The 9,820-nt window shown below is 47.2% G+C and overlaps 1 pseudogene; it reads right to left on the bottom strand.

Annotated features, from left to right (window-relative positions):
- Positions 1 to 3,535, bottom strand: part of LOC114685045 — a 16,005-nt pseudogene extending 12,470 nt beyond the window's left edge.
- Between the last annotated feature and the right edge of the window lie 6,285 nt (positions 3,536 to 9,820).

Here is a 9,820-nt window from a genome sequence, read left to right as displayed (position 1 = left end):
TGCCAATTTTTTCCCCTTTATTAAGAAATTTTCTACTCACTCCCCATGCTATCCACAGACACCCCCCCACACACACACACTTTTCTTTCCCTTTAAGACAAAAATCTCAGGTATCCCAGCTTGGCTTTGAACTAGATATATAGCCAAGGCTGACCTTGGATTTCTGATTCTCTCGCCTTCACCTCCCTCGAGCTGGGAACACAGACATGCGCCACCTTGCCTACTTTCTTCAGTCCGAAGGATAAAACCCAGGGCTCCCAGCATGCTAGGCTAAAGCGCTCTCCCAACTGAGTTACATCCCAGCGTCGTATGTGATAATAGTAAAGAAACAAAAATACTTATACTCCTCACCTCTTCTCCTCAGGTTCCACGGACTCTGAAATGAGGGTGTTATACAACTCCTTTACAGGACACCTGTGGAGATGGCTGGTTCCCGGTACCCCTCAACACAAGGCACCAGGAGAAGCCTGCTCTGTAGTAAGGATGTCAATCAAACTCCGCTGTGCTCAAGTTCCCGGTCTCTCTAGGTATTACTACAAGCCCGAGGACACAGTGGAGTGGTGTGTAATGGAGTCAGTTTTTCTGGGGATGAAGGGAGGGTGACTCCCGATTGACCATTCTTAGCTGTGAGACCTTAGGGAACCAGGCTGGCAGATTTGGTAAATAAAAACGCATGGAATACAGTAAAACTAACTTTCAGATAAGCAAAGAACAATTTTCAATTATAGAAACATCCCAAATACTACTTGGGGCATGCCTATGGAAAAGAATATGTGTGTGTTGTGTGTATGTGTATTGTGTGTGTTGTGTATGTGTGTGTGTGTATGTTCATATGTGTGTGTGTGTGTGTGTGTGTGTGTGTGTATGCGTGTACATGTAGAAGCCAGAGGTCTATCTACATCGTGTCGTTCCTCAGGAGCCATCCATCTTGTTTTTGGAACAACGGGCTCTCACTGCAATCTAGAATCCACTTATTGAGCTGGATGTGCTGGCCAAGGACTCCCTGGGCCCTCCTAGCTCCTCTTTTCCAGTGCTGGGATTACATGCCTGGTGTTTTGTGTGGGCAGAACCTGGGTTCCTCAGACTTGCACGTCAGGGATTTTATTGACGCTGTCACGTCCAGCCCCAAGGAACTATTTTTTAAAAAATGTATTTAATAACTAGCTTAAAAATTATAGATATACCCCATATAATACTTGAAAATTATTTTAAAAATTATTCGCAATCAAATGTAAATGGTGTCCTGTATTTTAACTGTCCTGTATTTAATTTGAACACTAGGCTGGTTGTTTGACCTTTTTATATTTTCCACCCAAAGACAAAACAAACGAACAAACAAAAACGAGAACAAAAATGGGTGGAGAGGGTCAGGGAGATAGCGAGGTGGGTCAAAGCGCTTGCCACGTATGCAAGCCTGATAACTGGAGTTCAGATTCCCACAAGGGAGGTAAAAGGGCTGGCACGGCCGTTCTAGTCTGTTTCCCCAGCGAAATAAAAGACACAGTCGGGCAAACGCCCAAGAAGCTCACAGGCCGGCCCGCCAGCCTAGGCTACACACAGCACAGCGGCAGAGCTAGAGACGGCCGGCCTCAGAAAGAAGATGAAAAGTGAGGATGACATTTGAGGGCTACAGAATGTGCGCACACACGCACACCAACCAACACACAAATAAATAAATAAAAATATTTCTTAAATTATTAAACATGGGGATTCAAGGACTGGGAAGATGGCTCCGTGGTTAAGGGCACTAGTCGCTCTTGCGGAGGTCCTGGAGTCCGGCTCCCAGCAAGCACAGAGGGTGGCTGGCAACTGCCCACAACAGCCAGTTCTAGGGGGATCTGACATCCGTGAGCACTTGTGCTCACGCATGCACAGACAGAGCTCCCCGTCACACACACATATACCTACTTAAAAAGTTTAAAAAAAAAAAAAAGTTTTTTAAAAATATGAAGGCCCAATGTTTCAAGTAATTGAACAATGCCCAAGATGGAGGATACGCTTTTTGTGCACTGGTTTGAATTTTAGTGCTTCTCGAGCGTCAGGGTCCCAGGGGGGTTTCTTTCTCCACTCTGACCTCAGCTTCCCACCCACCCCCATCCCTCCCCACCCCACCCTACCCTACCCCATCCCCCTACTCCCCCCACACCCTACGCCACCCCACCCCACTCCACCCCCACCCCACCCCCGCACCGTGTCCCTATCGTCGACGTCTTCAGCTAGGCCACACGTGGCCATGCCCTCCCCCTCCCCCCTCCCCTCCTTCCCTGTGAGTCGACCTCCTGGAAGAAGCAAACTGCTGTTGAAAAAAAAAAGGATCCGTGGATCACCGAGTTTTATGCTTCTGCCCCGAAGAAGCATCAGGGCTCAGTACCAGGAATGGTGGTTAGGCAGCCGAGACTGGATCTTGGCAGGTTCAGCAGACATAAAATGCCCTCCAACATGTGGTGACCCCCTTTACAGACTGGCATGAACTTTGCTACTCACAAAGACACACTTCGTTATTTTTACAATGTTGTACTTTCCAGAATTCGCAGCCACCACACAAGACTGAGGTTACAGACTGGGGTGACCAGCAGCCATCGCGGATTAGAGAGAGGCTCCCCACTGAACTATGGCACCTAATGGGTTCTGGGGGAAGAAAGAGTCACTGCCCTCAGTTGTATACCAAATGGTGAGCCCACCAGGCTCCCGCGGATCGGTCCAAACCTGCAGCCACACAGCCGGCCCTGGTTAAAATCAGTGGGTCACAAAACAAAAAGGCGTAAATGTGAGAAAGGAACCTGTTATGGGGTGGAGGGGTGGGGGGAGGTGGGAGAGATGTAAAAAGGGAGTAAGGGTTGTTAGCAAATGCACTATACACGCGTGTGAAATTATCAAAGAGAAATACAACCACCAACAAAAATAATAGCAACAACAACAACAACAATAATAATGGAATTGTTGAACACACCCTCAACTTTGCAGGCTTTTTTTTTTTTAAGACACTGAGACCCGTGGTAGATTCTCACACATACATGCTGATATACCTTCAGACTTGGGAAAAATCCAGCCACACTTGAGGTGCCAGGAACACATCTTTCAGAGAAAAACCGAGACCACCCTAGCACACAGACATACAGTTATATGCCAAGAAAATTGAGGAATCTGCTCACTCAGCCTGGCCTCTATCTATAAACGCTGAGATCCCCTCCGAGCGTACTCAGGTGTGGACATGCCATCGTCAGAAGTACATTCTAAAATTCCCAGTCACCCTCCTGATGGAAGACTTCTCTCTGGTTGACTCTAAGGCCGACTTCAGCCTCATTTGGGGTCCAATGGTACCAAGTCCCATCCAGTGATGCATCCTGCCCTCACCCACAGCTGAGCACTAATGCATACTTACTTGCTGCAGATGTTCAAAACTTTCTCCTGAGCACCCTTCTCATCCAGGAATCTTCATACGTGTCCTGTGTGGAGCCCCAAATACTCCCTGAACTCCCCACGGTTCTGGACATAGCCTAACTCCCTTAAGGGTCTCTCTCTAAAATATCCCTCTAAGACCATCAAAGCAAACGACTAACTGGTTCTTCTGGTTCCCAACCGATCGGTTTAAAGTCTGGGAAGACTCCTCCCATTTCCTCCTGGCTCATTAGAATAATATGCCGCAGGGGCTCCCCGATCCCTCTTTGCAATGCCTGGCTGTGTGTCCTGAAGAGCCCACCACAACCCCTCCTCTGAGCAAACTCTAGTTTCCTCCATTTCCTGTCTTCTCTCCTCTTCTCCTGGTGTCTAGAGACATCCAGGCACTTGGTGGCTCTGTGGTTCAGAAACCCCTCAGTTCCCAATCTGGATCCCTGCCCACCCTTCACCAGACCCCCTAGTCGGCCCCGTGCCCCGACACCAGCAGGCACATTCTAGTAAGTAGGAAAGACACCTCTGCCCGGTCCCATGCCACTGCCCTGTAGCCACTCTGAAGTCATCTATCTCCATGAGCGCCTCAGTCCTAGAACAGTATATTCTGCCTGAACTGGGACTGAGGAGGCGTCTTCTGGGCTTGGGTTGAAATTATCCAGGGTTTCATGCCACAGGTCACTGGGTAGGGGTAAAATGATTTGCCTGGTGCAACTTTCCCTTGGGTACCCACAGGTTTAGCTAATAGATATCCAGGTAGCGTATCAATGATCAAACTTCTTGATCACACAAACCGGCTCCTGTATGTACAAAATATCACCCTTACCTACATATAAGCAAACACACCCAAATACACATAAAACACACCCAAGAGTACAGAATCCGTTGCATACAAATCGGTGAAATGCAACTCACTAACTATACACAAACCCAGACCACTCAAATTCCCACAGCTGAGTTGAGCCCCAACTCTTTCAAACCACACCAACACATTCCCGCCATACCAGATACAAAGAGACCTAAAATCCACACAAACACCCTCTGAGAGGCACAGTATGAACTCACAATCTGGAATCAGCTAGGTGGCTCAGCTATAAAGGCGGTTGCTGCCAAGCCTTGCAACCTGAGTTCCGTCGCGGGGACTCACCGGGTAGGAGATGATCGACTCCTGAAAGTTGTCCAAATACCTACACACACACACACACACATGCAAACGCACAAATAAATGTAATAAAAATTTCACACTCACCATGCGACACAGTAGTAGACCCACAGAATGAGACATGGAGTCAGGCTCAACTACAGACACGTCACCCAGTGTACAAATCCAAGCTTGTACACTCACACTCAGCCACACTGGCACAGTTGGGCGGTTGGGCACAACTCACAACCGGCAGCTCACACGTACACAAAAGCAAACACGGTTAGAAAGTCCAACACAAACTCACACACACACACCCTCACAAGGAGAGAATGTGAGTCTACCGAGTTCAAATAACCCAGTTAGCACCAGCTACAACCGCACAGGCGAGACAAACTAAGCCGCCCATGGACTTTAAGGTTGTTGGAGGGAAAACCAGATACATTGTAGGGTCCAGACTCTCCAAATTGGAGTTACACGAAATTCCATAAAGTAACAAAAGTTTCTGAGAGCTATGCCACACTTTTCCCTAGCGCACCCCCTACCCAGACCACTGTCCTCGACGGAGCTGGGACAAGGTGGGGGTCCCAGGCCTCATGCAGACACCCTGGCCTCTCAGTCCTCTCCCGTGTCCTTGCCTCGCATCCCCGCGCTCGGTTCTCCAGCCGCACTCTCCTCCAGGCACCGCAGCCCGCGGTCACCGGGAGTGGAATGCCGCGGGAAGACTTTCAAACCCAAGTCCCCTTGCTCGAGGGCACCACCCACCGGACTACACGTCCCAGAAGCTCGCGCGCCGCCCAGCCCGCGGCTTCTTCTCGATGAAGCGCCCAGAGCCCGAACACAGCGCGCTAAGGCCCTGTGGGAAATGTAGTCCTCGGCAAGATAGGGCGTTGTAAGCGCTCTACGGGCGCTGCCCCTCTGTGGCTCCACTTCTGGTGCTGTTGAGCTCCTGCGTCTCCTGGTGGAAAACTTGCCTTCGGTTGCAAAATTTCTAAACTGACAGAGGCCCATGGTAGGAAAAGGAAAGATGTTTTTCAGACTACGTAATGATACACTGGGGGAAAAGGGGTTTGGTTTTGTTTGGGACAGAGTTTCACCATGTAGACCAGGCTGACCTCAACTTCATGATCCTCTTGCCTTAGCTTCCCAAGTGCTGGGATTACTGAAGCGAGTCACCAATCTACTCGGTTTTCACTTCTTTGCTTCTGAACCTACGTTACCATCACGGCCACAGAATAGGTTTGGGGCATAGTTCCCGGCTGGTAGAAAAACTCCTCAGCTTCTACAAGTGGTTTCTCCTCATGGCTGATCACAACTGAGCCTCCCCCTGTTGTATAGATTTACAGCGCATGGAGGATATATGTCAGGCAGAGGAAAATGTATGCGTTATTGCTGCGGCTATGGCGTTAACATCTCTTCATATTCAAACTCAGTGTCGCAGGGTATGGTATTTCTCTCTTGAGGGCGGAGTATAATTTCCTCATCCCAGGAAGCTTGCTGTAGCCAACACAATGAAGTGGGTAGCGCTAACTCCATGTGGCAACGGGCCGGTTCACCAATTCTGTTGCCCTTCTGCCAGAATGAATGAATTATCATGGGTAATGCTCATGAGCTCAGTGGGTAAAAGGTGACAATCACCAAGTCAGATGCCCCCAGATGTGGTGATGTGAATGAAAATGGCCCTCAAAGCCTCCTCAGGAGAGGTGCTATCGGGAGGTATGGCCTTGTTGGAGGAAGTGCGTCAACTGGAGGTGGGCTTTGAAGTTTCCTTTACTCTCCACCTCCATGTCCCATGGTGGACTATATTTGAATTATGAAATAAAATTTAAGCCCTTTCTCCCTTAGGTTGCTTCGGTCAGAGTATTTTATCACAGCAACAGGAAAAGGAAATAAGATGGAAATGCTGTACCTAGGGCCTAGGTTAGATCACACACAGCACCAGACATAAAAGCGGCCCCGATTAAGATAAATGGTGTCACCTAGCCCATCTTGGGCTTATCCCAGGGGTGTGAACAAGAAGCACTTGTGTACCAATGGAAGTTCTGTTGTTGTTTTGAGACAAGGTCTCTCTGTGTAGCCCAGGCTGCCCTCAGAATCCTGAGATCTACCTGCCTCTTGAATGCTGAAATTAGAGGTGTGTGCTACCACACATAGCTAGGAAGATCTATGGTTTAAGGTTCCTTTGTGTTTATGTGTCTGTGTGTGCCTGAGTATATGCATATGCACCACGTGTATGGGCACCTGTGGAGGCCAGAAGAGGGAGTTGAATCCCCTAGAACTGGAGTTAGTCTGGTTGTGAGTCATCCCATGCCTTATTATCATGACCATAGTTAATTGCTACAGGAGATATGAGTGGTTTATGAGGTATGCAATAAGTTCACGAATATTAATGTGAAGCTGGCATGTGCCAGGGTGGAGGAGGATAACTCCAGATGTAGAAGTCTCTGCTTGATTGAGGATGCAGTATTGCCCTCTCTGTAGGAAAAGGAACTTTAATGTGACTAACCATTGTGCTATCAGATGTCTGACTGGAGGTAGGTAGAGCACCAATCTTGGCTTCTTTCTTGCCTTCATGGGGAGGGAACTGGTTTGCTTGCCATTGCTGATAACATTGTAATTATTTCCCACTTTACAACATTCCCTCCTTGAATTAATACTAGTTTACATTCAACATTCAGCCATTCTTGGAAAGCTTGTTTCTTTTGGCCAATGAATGGATTATTTGTGTGCTGTGGTTTGGGGTGAGAGTCTCGTAGGGCTTGTCGGTTAAGGGTGTGGGTCCCCCCACCTGGCTCTTTTGGGAAGTGACAAATCTTTGAGAAGCAGAGCCTAATTGACAGTTCTTAGGTCACTAGGGTATGTCCTTGAAGGGACCTGTGGGATTCTGGATCCTGAGTTACACTTTTTGCTTCCTGATTTGTGAGCAGAGTAGTTTATCCCGCAAGCACACTCCCACCCTCAGCCACCCTTGCCAGCATCTCAAAGTAATGGAACCATTTGATCTTGGGCAGCAATCTTAAGCCAAAAATAAACCTTATTTGTTCACAAGTTAATTGCCTCGGGTAGTTCATTATAACAGTGAGAAGGATAGGCCTTTCAGTCAGACTCTAAAAGAGAATGGGGCACTAGGAACCAAGCTTGCCCTGGCCACATATCTCTTTGATATATCCAACTCTGATCTATATGATCACTTACCTAGTTAGCTACTAGTTTCTTTTGATTATGACTGGATATTGGGAACCAATGAGCACATACCGGCTGATGCTAGAAAGATGTCCAATCTCATGCACTAAATATGGTGGTAGGGAGTTAATTATGCTTTCGAATGAGGTATGTGTGGTGGGGAGAAAGAATTCCTTAAGAGCATAAGGGTTGGTCATGCAATCTCAATGGACATGCATTTTATTACTTTTCTCTATTACCTTCTATCAGGGTAGAAGAATCTTGAAAAAGGAAAAATCTCTTGCCTTGACCTATGCTGAAGTCCCTTGTTAAGATGACTATTCGAGCCAGGTGGTGATGGCACACACCGTTAATACCAGCACTTGGGAGGCAGAGTCAGGTGGATCTCTATGAGTTCGAGGCCAGCCTGGTCTACAGAGCGAGATCCAGGATAGGCACCAAAACTACACAGAGAGACCCTGTCTCAAAAAAACCAAAACCAAAAACAACAACAACAACAACATATGACTATTCAAGAATGGCTCTGTGGTAGTTTGAATGTAATAGGCTCCATAAGTTCATAGGGAGTGGCACTATTAAGAGGTATAGCTTTGTTGGAGGAAGTGTGTCACTGTGGGGATGGGCTTTGAGGTTTCCTATGCTCAGGATACTGCCGAGTGTCTCAGTTGACTTCCTGTTGCCTGCAAGATGTAGGACTCTCAGCTACTTCTCCAGCACCATGTCTGCCTGCACACTGCCATGCTCTCCACCATGATAATAATGGACTGAACCTCTGAAACTGTGAGCCACCCCAATTAAATGTTTTTCCTTTATAAGAGTTGCTGTGGTCATGGTGTCTCTACACAGCAATAGAATCCTCCAGGAAATGAGCCAAGACCTGCTGAAGTGCTTGCAGAGTGTGAAGAAAATACAGAATGGGTAGTAGAGGAAGGTAGTTCTAGATAAATACCATCTAAGGCCACAGGACCAGTTGCAGAAATGAGGATTGTAACTGACATGAGTACTTCTGTTGTATTTTGTTAAGAATGTATTTGTATAGATATTTGTGTTTTTCTTTCAATTTTTTTATCATATGTTGTAACATCAATTAAGGAAATATCAATGGTTATCGTATGTAAATGAAAGATACTAGAAGGATGTCTCCCAAGGGACATTGCCATTATTTTTTAATTAAATTTTTTTCATTTGTTTTACATTCTGACCACAGTTTCCCCTCCCTCCTCTCCTCCATTCTCTGCCCCCACTCCTTTCTACCTCACCCCCCATCCACTCCTTCTCCATCTCCATTCAGAAAGGGGCAGACCTCCCATAGGAGTCAACAAAGCGTGACACATCAAGTTGAGGCAGGACCAAGCTCCTCCCCCTGCATCACGGTTGGGTGAAGCAACCCAGCATGGGGAATGGGTTCCCAAAAGCTAGCTCAAGTGCCAGGGACAGGTCCTGATCCCACTGCTAGGAGCCCCACAAACAGACCAAGCTACACAACTGTCACACATATGCAAAGGGCCTAGGTCAGTTCCGTGCAGGCTCCCTAGCTGTCAGTCCAGAGTTGGTGAGCTTCCATGAGCTCAGATCAGCTATCTCTGTGGGTTCCCCATCATGACCTTGACCATCCCACTCCTCCTCAGGTGGTACAATCCTTCCTCCCCGCCCCCTCTCTCTTCAACAGGACTCCTGGGGCTCGGCCCAGTGCTTGGCTATGGATCTGTGCATCTGTTTCCATCAGTTACTGGATGAATCCTTGCCACTATTCTAAATTTATGATGTGTTTGCAGTTGTATGAGGGATAGTTATATCATATTAGGTATAATTATGACCTAGTTAAATATGTAATGCATTTGCAATTCTATGTGGAATAGTTATAATGTTTAAGCATAATTATGACCTGGTTATTGTTTTACATTTGGAAATTAATCATGACATAAGGAGATGTGATTGTGTGTCAAGTTGACAAAGGGTGGATTGTGATGGTTATTCTTGGTTGTCAACTTGATTATATCTGGAATGAGCTATAATCCAGAAATGGAGGGTAAACTTGTGATCTGGACCTTGAGGCGAGAAGACAACTTGTCTTTGATTCAGACCTTGAGGCTGGATGACACACAC

This window comes from Peromyscus leucopus, chromosome 1, assembly GCF_004664715.2.
Source record: "Peromyscus leucopus breed LL Stock chromosome 1, UCI_PerLeu_2.1, whole genome shotgun sequence".
In the NCBI taxonomy this organism is placed as follows: Eukaryota; Metazoa; Chordata; class Mammalia; order Rodentia; family Cricetidae; genus Peromyscus; species Peromyscus leucopus.
The sequence above is the reverse complement of the archived record's forward strand: the minus strand, read 5'-3'. Positions and strand labels throughout refer to the sequence as shown.